The following is an 11,106-nucleotide window of genomic DNA, read 5'->3' as shown; positions in this document are numbered from 1 at the left end:
AATTATTTTTGGCGCACATTTTATGAATTCCTGATTCAGCTCCTGGCTGAGTCAACTCGGACTCAGCTGAGTTTCCAAACCATTATACATGTCTCTTGTTTGAATAATTGTGCATAATTTGAGAAATTTTAGTATTTTAGAACTTTTTTTTAATAATAAAAATCAATAATTCATGTGTGACATTTCTTATTTTATATTATCTCTTTCTCATCATTATTATTAAAAGAATTATTTTTAGCACACATTTTATGAATTTCTGACTCAACTCCTGACCGAGTGAACTCGTACTCGGCCGAGTTTCCAAACCATGTCTCTTGTCTGCGGGGGATATATAAGTGAATCTGCTTTTCTTTTGTACGTGCACAAATATTAACAGTTAGATGAAGAAAAAACAGCTTTGTACTTGGAAAAGCAGATTTCATTCCGCCATGGGGAATTTCTCTCTAAAATCTCAGAGAAATAGTTTTGTTTTTATCTGTGTGGGCCTGCGTTACCGCACTAGCCATCTTCTCTATAAAAACTCAGAAAACCTGCTCTGTTTACCCCCCTTCCTCCTCTGTTTCTCCCTTTCTTATTTGTTTATTTTTAATTCTATCGGTTGCCAAATTAGAATAAACAACCGCAATGGAGGAAACCGAAGCACATTATTTGATGGTTGGCCTTATGCGCACCCAATACAACGCACACCTTGCCATAATCCGTGCGGATCGTGCCACAACACCAAATCAGGAGAACATGCAGCTTCGATACTTGGGTAGTAACTTGGCAGTAATGGGGACAATAAATGCTGCAGTCGCATATCAAGCATCCAACAATCCAATTTCAATTCAAGGTTTTATGTTCATCTCGGGGATCGCTGCAATGGCGATCGGCTGGCTCTTGTTTGTCATGAATAACCCGGGCCAACACCGCCGTCTTGCAAAGGCCATCATGCTACTAATCCAATTTGTATCTGTTTTCACCTTGGGTATCCTACTCTTGCCATCCTCTTCTTCGATTTGATTTGCATTAGTATGCAATTTGTAGTTTGCGCATATCTACTCCTATACAATATTATATAGGAGTAGTCTTGCATTTTCAGAGTTCTTCGTTGATTGATTAAAATAAAACGTATCTTCCAGTATTATATAGGAGTAGTCTTGCATTTTCAGATGTACTTATTTTATTTTTTATATTTATTTTTTGCCAGTAAGCAATATATATCAATTCAATATTCCAAATTTTTATGAATTAGTATCTTACGAGTAACATTTCCAGCTTAATTAAGCTATATATTTTCACCATATTTTACAAAATTGATAGATTTAGCGTCTTCTTCCTCAGCTTAGCAATGGATGTTCTTGCTGGTTTTTACTCGCCTCTCCTCTCTTGGTATGATTTTTAATACCTATTATTGTAGTTTTTTTTTTGTAAAAATCAGCTTATGAGAGTAATAAGAGCTGTAGGTTTCACAATAATTTGTATTTTGGTTTACAAATTGCAATTCTTAGAGTTCTTTTGATTTGCATTGTTTTCTGTTTTGTATAGTATTGTGATACACATGCATTCCTATCAATTTTTTTTTTTTTTTTTTGCAGAGAAACAATGTTTTCAGCTGAAATTGAAGTTCTAGATGGTCTCTACTCGCTTCTCCTCTCTTGGTACGATTTCTAAAACCTATTATTGTATATTTTTTTTAAATCAGCTGATGAGAGACACAAGGACTGTATTGTTATAGAATGGAATCAAAAGAATTGATACAGGTAGTAATATTTCTTAGAAATTGCAATTTTTAGAGTTTTATGTTGATTTGTTCTATTCTTTGTTGTGTATCGTGACATGCATGCATTATTACAACAAAACAGCACGAGTAAATATTGTTGTTTTGGTTTAGATATTGTAATTCATAGAGTTTTTTGTAGTGTATTAACCTATTATTGCATTTTTTTTTTCCTTTTAAAATCAGCTCATGATAGTTATAAGTAGATTTCTAGAATGGAATCGAAAGAATTGATATGATAATTAATATTTGTATTTTGGTCTAGAAATTGTAAGAATTCTTCATTGATTAAGTAATATAAAACGTATCTTCCAATATTATATAAGGAGTAATCTTGCATCTTTAGGAGAAGTACTTATTTTATTTTTGTATTTATTTTGTGCCAATAAGCAATATATATCAATTTAATATTCCAAAGTACTCATGAATTAGTATTTTAACAGTAACATTTCCAGCTTAATTAAGTTATATATATTATATTTGAGTTATTCATCACACACATCCATATACAAATCTGCATTTTGTTTCAGCAGCATCCCCAATGAAACAGAAAGAAAATAAGGTTAGCGATTAAACAAGGAAAGAGAGGTTCCCAGAGCCATCAAAGGTACGTAGTTAGCTACTTGCTCAATTTCGAATCTTCAGTTCAAATTTTTTTTAGTATCCGCTGCCTTCTCAATTTCACCTTTCTTGAAGGAGTGTTGTACGTCCTGGTGTTAGGCTCATGCCCTTTGAAAATCATGACATTTGGAAAATCAGGTCTCTCCTCAGTTTGACATTTAATTGTTTAAATTTTTAGTTTGATCTGTTTACAAAAAAAAAAAAAAAAATGTCTTGTCAATTTCATTTTTTTTTATAGCCCACTAAAAAGAGTGCTATAGGTCATGACATTAGACTCATGAGCGTTGTCAATTTCATTTTCAGTTTGGAAATCATTGCATTCAGCAAATGTGATACTTTGTCGTTCCCTCCTTTCTTGCGTAGCTCTTCTAAAAGAGTGTTGAACGTGGCACAGGTCTTGCCTTTTGGAAATCATCACATTGAGAAAATTTGATGCCTTCTCACTTTCACCTTAGTTTCACAACTTGTATAGGCCACGGCATTAGGATCATGTCCTTTGCAAATCATGACATTTAGGAAATCTAATGCCTTGTCAGTTTCACCTTTATTTCACAACTCATGCATGTTCTTTACAAATCATATAAAGTACAAAATCCAATGGTTTTTTATTTCAACTTTCTTGCACAGCCTGCCATAGGTGATGACATTAACCTTACATTGTTCATAAATTATGACATTTAGAAAATCTGCCGCCTTCTCAGTTTTACCTTTGCTTCACAGCCCATCTATAAGAGTGTTATAGATCACGACATTAATCTCACATCCTTTAGAAAACGTGAAAATCTGTTGCCTTCCTTGAGTACCAGCTTCAGGACTACTACGGCTTGCTCAAGGACCACATCTCTGACCATTGATACTGGACCAATATCAGCGCGTGCTTGAGGGATGGTAAGGTATGCAAGGACATGCGAGACTATGTCAGAGACCAGAATACTGGCATGCGCATGCAGCAGCCGACCAATCATTCTTCTATTGAGGTGAGTATTGTTTATTTTTTCTTTTAGTTCGTTCCTACCTTACTTTAATTGAACAAAGTGGTTTTCTTTTGAAGTGATGGAATTAGAAAGTTTTAGTAATCAATTTCAGGATTTTTGCAAGTTGTCTCTGATAATGTAGTTGTGCTTGCCCTCCTGCTCCTCTTTGTCTCCGCTGCTCAAGCTTCTAGGTATCTCTCTCTCCGATTCTTTGGGGTACCTTCAGTTTTGCATGTTTTTTCTAAAAATGTTAATGTTCTTATATACAGTCTAATAAAACAGGAAAAGCACCAGTTGTGTGCTAGCTTGAGCTATTTTCCTTTATGTAAATTTCTGGTCAAAGAATTCCTTAAGTCGTTTCCTGGATTGGTAGGTATTGTTCGTGTGAACTATGATACATATATGTGCTGAACATAAGTGCATCTTTTCTTGAATTTAAAGAATCTAATTGTAATTTGCTGTTACTTTTGTTAAAAAGGAGGAATTATTAGACAAACTGGACAAGAAGGCCCAAAGATATTTGCATGGCAAAAAACAAATTTGGAGGTTTGCTTTCTTATTTCCCTTTTCTCCGAAAAATTCACTGTGTTGCCACTGAAGTTTAGTGATATAATGTTTGTTGAATTTTCTCTATTAATTATTTTCAGGGTTTGAGGGATAATGTTATTTGCAATCAGCACGGACCATTTTGCTGTTTTTTATTTTTTTATTTTTTTATTTTTTTATAAAAAAACCTTTGCTGTAGAATGGCTTTACTGGTTGCATCCGCATACTTGATTTTAGTTTGAATTTGGTGTAGTGGTTAGAGGCTTACTGGAGTTAGGGGCAGAATTGTACATATTTGATTGACACCCAGTTGACTACACTTAGTTGTTGCATTGTAATTTGTTATATTTGAAATTATGTTGTCAACGTTTTGCGAAGAAACCCATTTTAATATACTAGAATGATAGTTTACCATAACCAAACCAAACCAGTGTTGTTAGATGATCAACCAATTCTGTGTTGTGCAGGCTTGAATTGTTCTTGCTCTGCTCAATATGTACTTTGTGCATTCCAAAGACCTGACAACGGACCTGAAAAAGACATGGTAAATGTTGGTACAAGCATCGTCTTTTGCTTCTTCTTTTTTCTTTTGTTAAACCAATTACTTCTTCGTTGAATTGCAATTTAAAAATATTTCTGCTCTTTTATTTGTTTAGCACAGCAGTCGTAGCCAGCTAAGCTATCAAGTCTTCTTGCCTCTGTCTACATGTACAGAGATAGATACTATCTTTCTTTCTTCTTCAGTTTTTTTTTTTTTTTTTTTCTGAAGTGACTTAGTAGCTCGCTGGTTCTATTATTGTATCAATAACAATGTTGCTATCAGTGAGACAAAGTGCTTGTCTGACTCAGTATGCACATTGAGTCTCAGATTACAATTAGGTTATACATTTGAGTGCAGTCTTTGTCAGTATCTTCAATCCTCTTTTTAGTATCTTGACTTATTTCTCTTTTTAGCTTCACGTTGGATACACATCCCAACAATAAAAATCCTATAGGTGACAGTTCTCTTATCATTAATGGCATGCTATAGCAATTTTTCAATTTGACAGAGTTTCAGTCCTCTGTGAGTAATATGAATCACCTCAAGCAATAACAAGAGAATATAACAATGATGTAATACAAGATTCTAATATAACTAAACTATAACTTCTGTATAATTCCATGTACATTTTTGTTCTACATTTTCTCTATATACTTCTTTATCATGTTATTCTTCCTATATACTTGATCAAAATCTCTATATGCTTCTCCGTAAGGCTTGACAACCGCTGCCGGAGCAACGCGGAACATGTTATTTAATTATCATCCAACGTGGAACATGTTATTTAAATTCTCCATTTACTAAAAAATATGGATGTCTCCATTACCTTTTCAAATGTTCTTTTTTTACAAACAGATAAAAGCAATTATTTTCGTCAGAAATGGAAAATATAAAACAATATAGTTTAATATTAAGTAAATAATAACAATTTTAGTTCCGTGAGTTAATAAATTTTCTATATAATGTTGAAGTTTTCTTTTATTATGGACAAATCAAATTATTTGTACTAATACTTACGGATTGTGTAATAAACTATTGTGTCTATTAGAAATTATTAATACTAATAATTGTGAAAAAAGAGCAGTTAAAATTGGCACAATAGTTCATAAGAAATAGAACAACTAAGGTAATGGAGATTGAATTTACAAAGTTTTAAAAAAATGGAAAGACTTGTACGATGCTAGTGTTTATAGAAGGCCAACAGATGCTCTGATTATCCCCAAAAAAAAAAAAAAAACTCTGTTTTTCTTTGTTTTTCTTAGAATAAACAACCGTAATGGAGGAAACCGAAGCACTCTATTTGATGGCCAATCTTATGTGCACCCAATACCGCGCACACCGTGCCATAATTCGTGCGGGTTGTGCCAGAGCTTGGCAATAAAGGAAACAATCAATGTTCTTTCACATAATATTATTATATTTACTTGGGTAAATTTCGCTATAGGTCACTAAACTTTGGTATTTGTCACGAATTGGTCACTTAAGTTTGATTTGTCCCTTTTGAGTCACTCAACTTTGTTATTTGTCCTAATAAAGTCCCTCTGTCATTTTTCATCCAAAATTTTAACAGAATATTCCTATTCCGTCCAAAAAATTAACGGAATATACTTATTTCATCCAAAACATTAACGGAATGAGCATATTTCATCCAAAATACTAACGGAATTAGCATATTCCGTTAAAATTTTGGATGGAAAATGACAGAGGGACTTGATTGGAACAAATAACAAAGTTGAGTGACTCAAAAGGGACAAATCAAACTTGGTGACCAATTCGTGACAAATACCAAAATTTAGTGACCTAGAGCGAAATTTACCCTATTTACTTTTGGGAAATCACAAGGAAGCAACTTCCGGAGATACGCTAATGGAAGTCAAAAAGCACGGTGAACTAAAGTCACGCCATCATCTTAAACAAGACAAATCCTGACTCAGCATTATTATTAAAAGAATTATTTTTGACGCACCTGACTCAGCTCCTGGCCGAGTCAACTCGGACTCGGCCGAGTTTCCAAACCATGACTAATACATGTCTCTTGTCTGCGGGGATAAGTGAATCTGCTTTTCTTTTGTACGTGCACAAATATTAACAGTTAGATAAATAAGGAAATATATTTTCCGTAGATAATTGCACAATTCCACAAAGCTGCTTTTCCAATTTTTGCGGGGATAAGTGAATTTTTGCCCTTTTACAATTTTGCGTTTTGTGCACATACCAACAGATTAACAGTTAGATAGAGAAAAAACAGCTTCCTACTTGGAAAAGCAGATTTCATTCCGCCATGGGGAATTGCTTCTCTGTAAAAACTCAGAGAAATAATTTTGTTTTTATCTGTGTGGGCCTGCGTCAGCATTACGTCCCTAGCCATCTTCTCTATAAAAACTCAAGAAAACTGTTCTGTTTACCCCCCTTCCTCCTCTGTTTCTCCCTTTCTTATTTGTTTATTTTTAATTCCATCGGTTGCCAAATTAGAATAAACAACCGCAATGGAGGAAACCGAAGCACACTATTTGATGGTCGGCCTTATGCGCGCCCAATACAATGCACACCTTGCCATAATCCGTTCTGATCGTGCCACAACACCAAATCAGGAGAACATGCAGCTTCAATACTTGGGTAGTAACTTGGCAGTAATGGGGACAATAAATGCTGCAGTCGCATATCAAGCATCCAACAATCCAATTTCAATTCAAGGTTTTACGTTCATCTCGGGGATCGCTGCAATGGCGATCGGCTGGCTCTTGTTCGTCACAAATAGCCCGGGCCAACACCGCCGTCTTGCAAAGGCCATCATGCTACTAATCCAATTTGTATCTGTTTTCTCCTTGGGTATTCTACTCTTGCCATCCTCTTCTTCGATTTGATTTGCATTAGTATGCAATTTGTAGTTTGCGCATATTTGCGTGGGGTTTTGTGTGGTGCAGAGACAGCCATGCATCTGTGCATTGCGCGTATGTATATAGTGCTGACAAAAAACCTTGTAGCTCCTGAATCAATCAGGATTAGACTTGATTGCTAATAGCTCGTTTGTCACTGGCTCGATACAAATTAAACTAGTTTGAGTTGGATCTAGCTCGCTCGTTAGATAGATTTTACGATTTGATCATATCCGTTTGGATGAAAGTTTAGGATTTATGATTTGTTTATATTTTTATTCAATATTCATGTATTTTGTCATTTTACTAATTGCTATGTTTAATGGGTTTCATTATCTTTTTTCTTTTTTCAAATTTGTATGATAGTAGTTCAAATAAAGTCCAACATGTTAAACGAGCTAGTTCGGTCCAGCTCACTACTGACTCAGTCTGTTTATGATCAAAGATTCTAGCTCGATCCCTCAATCTCAGCTCACTTGACTCGCTTGATTACTGTGACAAGCCGATCACAAGCTGGACCCAACTCGTTGCCCCCCTTATGTATATAATTGTGTGTTTGCTTTTCTTTGAAGTTATTTGTAAATATGGCTAAACGCCAAAATAAACTTTGTTATTTTATATAAAAAAGAACCATTTATATTGTACAAAAAAATATTGGATAATTAAAAAAAAAGTGAAAATCATGAATAGCTCTCACATGAGTGAGAGTATTCCTTCCAATTTTAAAATTAAACAGATTAGTAAATTCACACTTCGGTGACTAAAGCTAATTCTTCAAGTTTCAAACCGGTTGCCCAATTACATTTTGAACCCCTTTTTGTCAAAAGTAGTCTCCCAATTCTCTTTTATTTTTCTCCCCATTTCGAACCCATTTTTGTCAAAAGTAGTCTCCCTTCTCTTGTTTTTCTCGGATGCTTATTCTCTAAGTTAACTAAAAGAGAATATTTTGAGCTAATGAATTTCAACCGTTTGATTTTAAACTTCTGCTGTAACATCAAGGGTCTTTTAATATTAGTGTGTATCTTATGTACATGAATCTTGAAACAAATCAGATGGTTGAGATGCATTAACTCAAAAGACTCCATTTTGAGTTAATGCAGTAGATACGAATTCATTTTTGTCCTCATTTGGAACCCCTTTTCGTCAATTGATCTTGGACAAAAAAAATGTGTTCACCTTGCCCAGAGAATATCACTCTAAAAAATTCTTTATTTGAAAAAAGCGATGGTTGAGTGGTTTATTCTTGATAGATTACTCTAAAAAAAATCTTGTTTGGAAAAAGCGATGATTCATGCTTCGTAGATGACTCTAAAAGATTAACTCCTAGGTCAAGTTTCCTCCTACCTAACAAAACCCTGTCTCCTGACCTAACAAAACCCAGTCTCTCTCTTCTCTGCTACCTAACAAAAATTCTGTCTCCTATAAACCAACATTCTCCCACATAAACAAAAAATTTCCTCCTAGGTCTAACAGACTAACACTTCAAAAATTGGAAACCAACATTCTCGCACAAAACTTTGATGATCTCTTTATATGTGGGACCTCCACAATTTTTGTTTCGGAGTTAGGCCCCACATCCCCTCTCTAGGTACCCAACCTTCTCTATAAAGGCACAAAAGAGTTGCTCTGTTTGTCCAACACAAACCATTCCTCCTCTGTTTCTTCCTTTCTTGTTTGTTTATTTTAATTCATAGATTGCATAATAGGATGAAGCAGAAGCAAGTGCTCTATTTGATGTGTCATCCGTGCGGGTCGTGCCAGAGCTCCAGAAGGAGGTAACGGAGGGAAGGAAAAGGGAGGGTGGAGAACAAATCAGAAAGTCACCTGCTCCACAAAATTAAATTGGTAGAGAGGGAATGGTACCGAGTGAACTTTTTACTCTCAGATTGCGAATTTCGTCACTCCAAATTGGAGTGTAGCCAAAGCAAAAATGGTCCCACCATGAGAATTTGCAGTATTTACCCTTTCCCGTCTCTTTAATTCTCTTATTTTGTTTTCCCTTTCAGAAGTAACGAGCAGGCTGCCAGGCTCTCAAGGCCATATCTCTCTCGGCGGTGTTGTCTTCCTCTTTAGTTTTCTTCTTTTCTTTTGTTTATTGTCTTGCCCTTTTTGTTTTTGTTATTGAATATGAGAGAATGGAGAAAAGAGAGTTTGCATTGTTGGCTAAGAAATTTGGTCGGTAACCTTCCTCGAGATCCTCACCTTCTCAGCTTCTCCTTTGGTCAATTGATTGTACTCTCCCTATTTACTAGCTGCTCCTCATATGTTTCCTCTATGCCTCTTTGGTTTAGCTCAATTTCCTCCGCAGTTAATCTCCACAGCTTTTGCTAGCTTGGGTTGCTCCCGCCAGTATGAATTGCTCACGGTTCTGTATTTCTCACAGTTATTTCCCTACTTTGAAATAATGCAGACTAGACTGTCTCGCAGCATAACTGATTGTCGACACCCTTTACACTTTCTCTGATTTAAATGTTTATCTCTTCCTTGCCTTGCCGTGTTGGATTTCTTCCACTGTTCATGCAGCTCGGTTTTCGCTGAGTTGGCCGCTGCCATTTCATCAGGTTGTCCCTTCTTGCTCAGGTTCAGGTGAGTAACTACTACTGTTGCTGCCATGGTTCTAGCGGTCGCATATCAAATAAATATGGTTACTCCAATCTGAATCACCAAATTTGCGCTTAATATCACTGTTGCACTACATTGCCTCTAATTCCTATTCCCAGCTGAATTAACATTTCTCCTCTTCAAATCATGTTCCTTTCGAGCATAACTGATACTACAACTGGACAGTACCAACCCGAGAACCACCAATTACACTGACAAGTGCACAACTTCATAACTGGAATCACACATATATCCCCAACGGGTTTGCATTGGGGAAAACTGAAATCAAATCAGAAGGGGAGAGAGGGACAGAGAGTTCTTGACAGATTAAAAAAAAAAAAAAAAGTAACCACACATCAAAGACAATGCAGCCCACAAATTTTCCCACTTTAATACTAGATAAGCTAGCTATTCGTGCCATGGGAGAAAAATGCACTTTTTAGGCTTCACCATATTCACATTTATGTGACCTTTATAAACTAAGTCTACAAGCTGTCTGCAAATATTGGGAAAATATAAACTATGGTCTTCACATTTTTTTAAAATGCACTTTTTAGGCTTCACCATTTTCACATTTATGTGACCTTTATGAACTAGGTCTACAAACTGTCTGCAAATGTTGGGAAAATATAAACTATGGTCTTCACAGTTTTTACAATTCCATCTGTACATCAACTTCGCTGTGACATTACCCAAAAAAATCTATTCTGATGACATAGTAATATGCAGTGTAATAAAATGAGGACTATGCGGCCGCATATGCGTATGCGGATGGAAACCGCATAAGATCCAGATGGAAACCGCATAAGATCCAGCTATGCGGATTTTACCCTCCGCCTAAAACATTTTATATTTTAACTTGATAAAATACGGATTCTGATCGGATATCGGGTATAAAACCGAACCCAATTCGTAATCCTCTACCAGACTATATTGTACAGTTGAAGTTATTTTGAAGGCAGTGGAGAGGGCTTTATTTATAGGGACTCTAGCGGCTTCAAAATGTTAGTTTAATGATGTGGGACTAAAGAAAACCGGTTACAATTGAGACGCCGCGCCCAGGTTCATTACTTTATCATTTCCTTTCACGTGCTCCATTTATTACAATGCTTTTGGGCCAAGGATTTGGGCCATGAATGCTACATTTCATTTTATTTTCTTCATGCTGGCAGCAAAGGATATAGACAA

At 35.6% G+C, this 11,106-nt stretch overlaps 1 long non-coding RNA gene across 1 annotated transcript; it reads left to right on the top strand.

The window, feature by feature from the left end:
• The first annotated feature begins 1,167 nt into the window (after positions 1 to 1,167).
• On the top strand, positions 1,168 to 3,336 carry LOC144572665 (uncharacterized). The gene is made up of 3 exons (XR_013517852.1): positions 1,168 to 1,371; positions 1,578 to 1,640; positions 3,101 to 3,336. It is a non-coding gene; the product is annotated as an uncharacterized LOC144572665 (long non-coding RNA).
• Positions 3,337 to 11,106: the final 7,770 nt, after the last annotated feature.

The sequence above is a fragment of the Carex rostrata genome, chromosome 1 (assembly GCF_964058835.1).
Source record: "Carex rostrata chromosome 1, lpCarRost1.2, whole genome shotgun sequence".
Taxonomy (NCBI): Eukaryota; Viridiplantae; Streptophyta; class Magnoliopsida; order Poales; family Cyperaceae; genus Carex; species Carex rostrata.
Note: the sequence above shows the minus strand (reverse complement) of the source record. Positions and strands in the feature narration are given on the sequence as shown.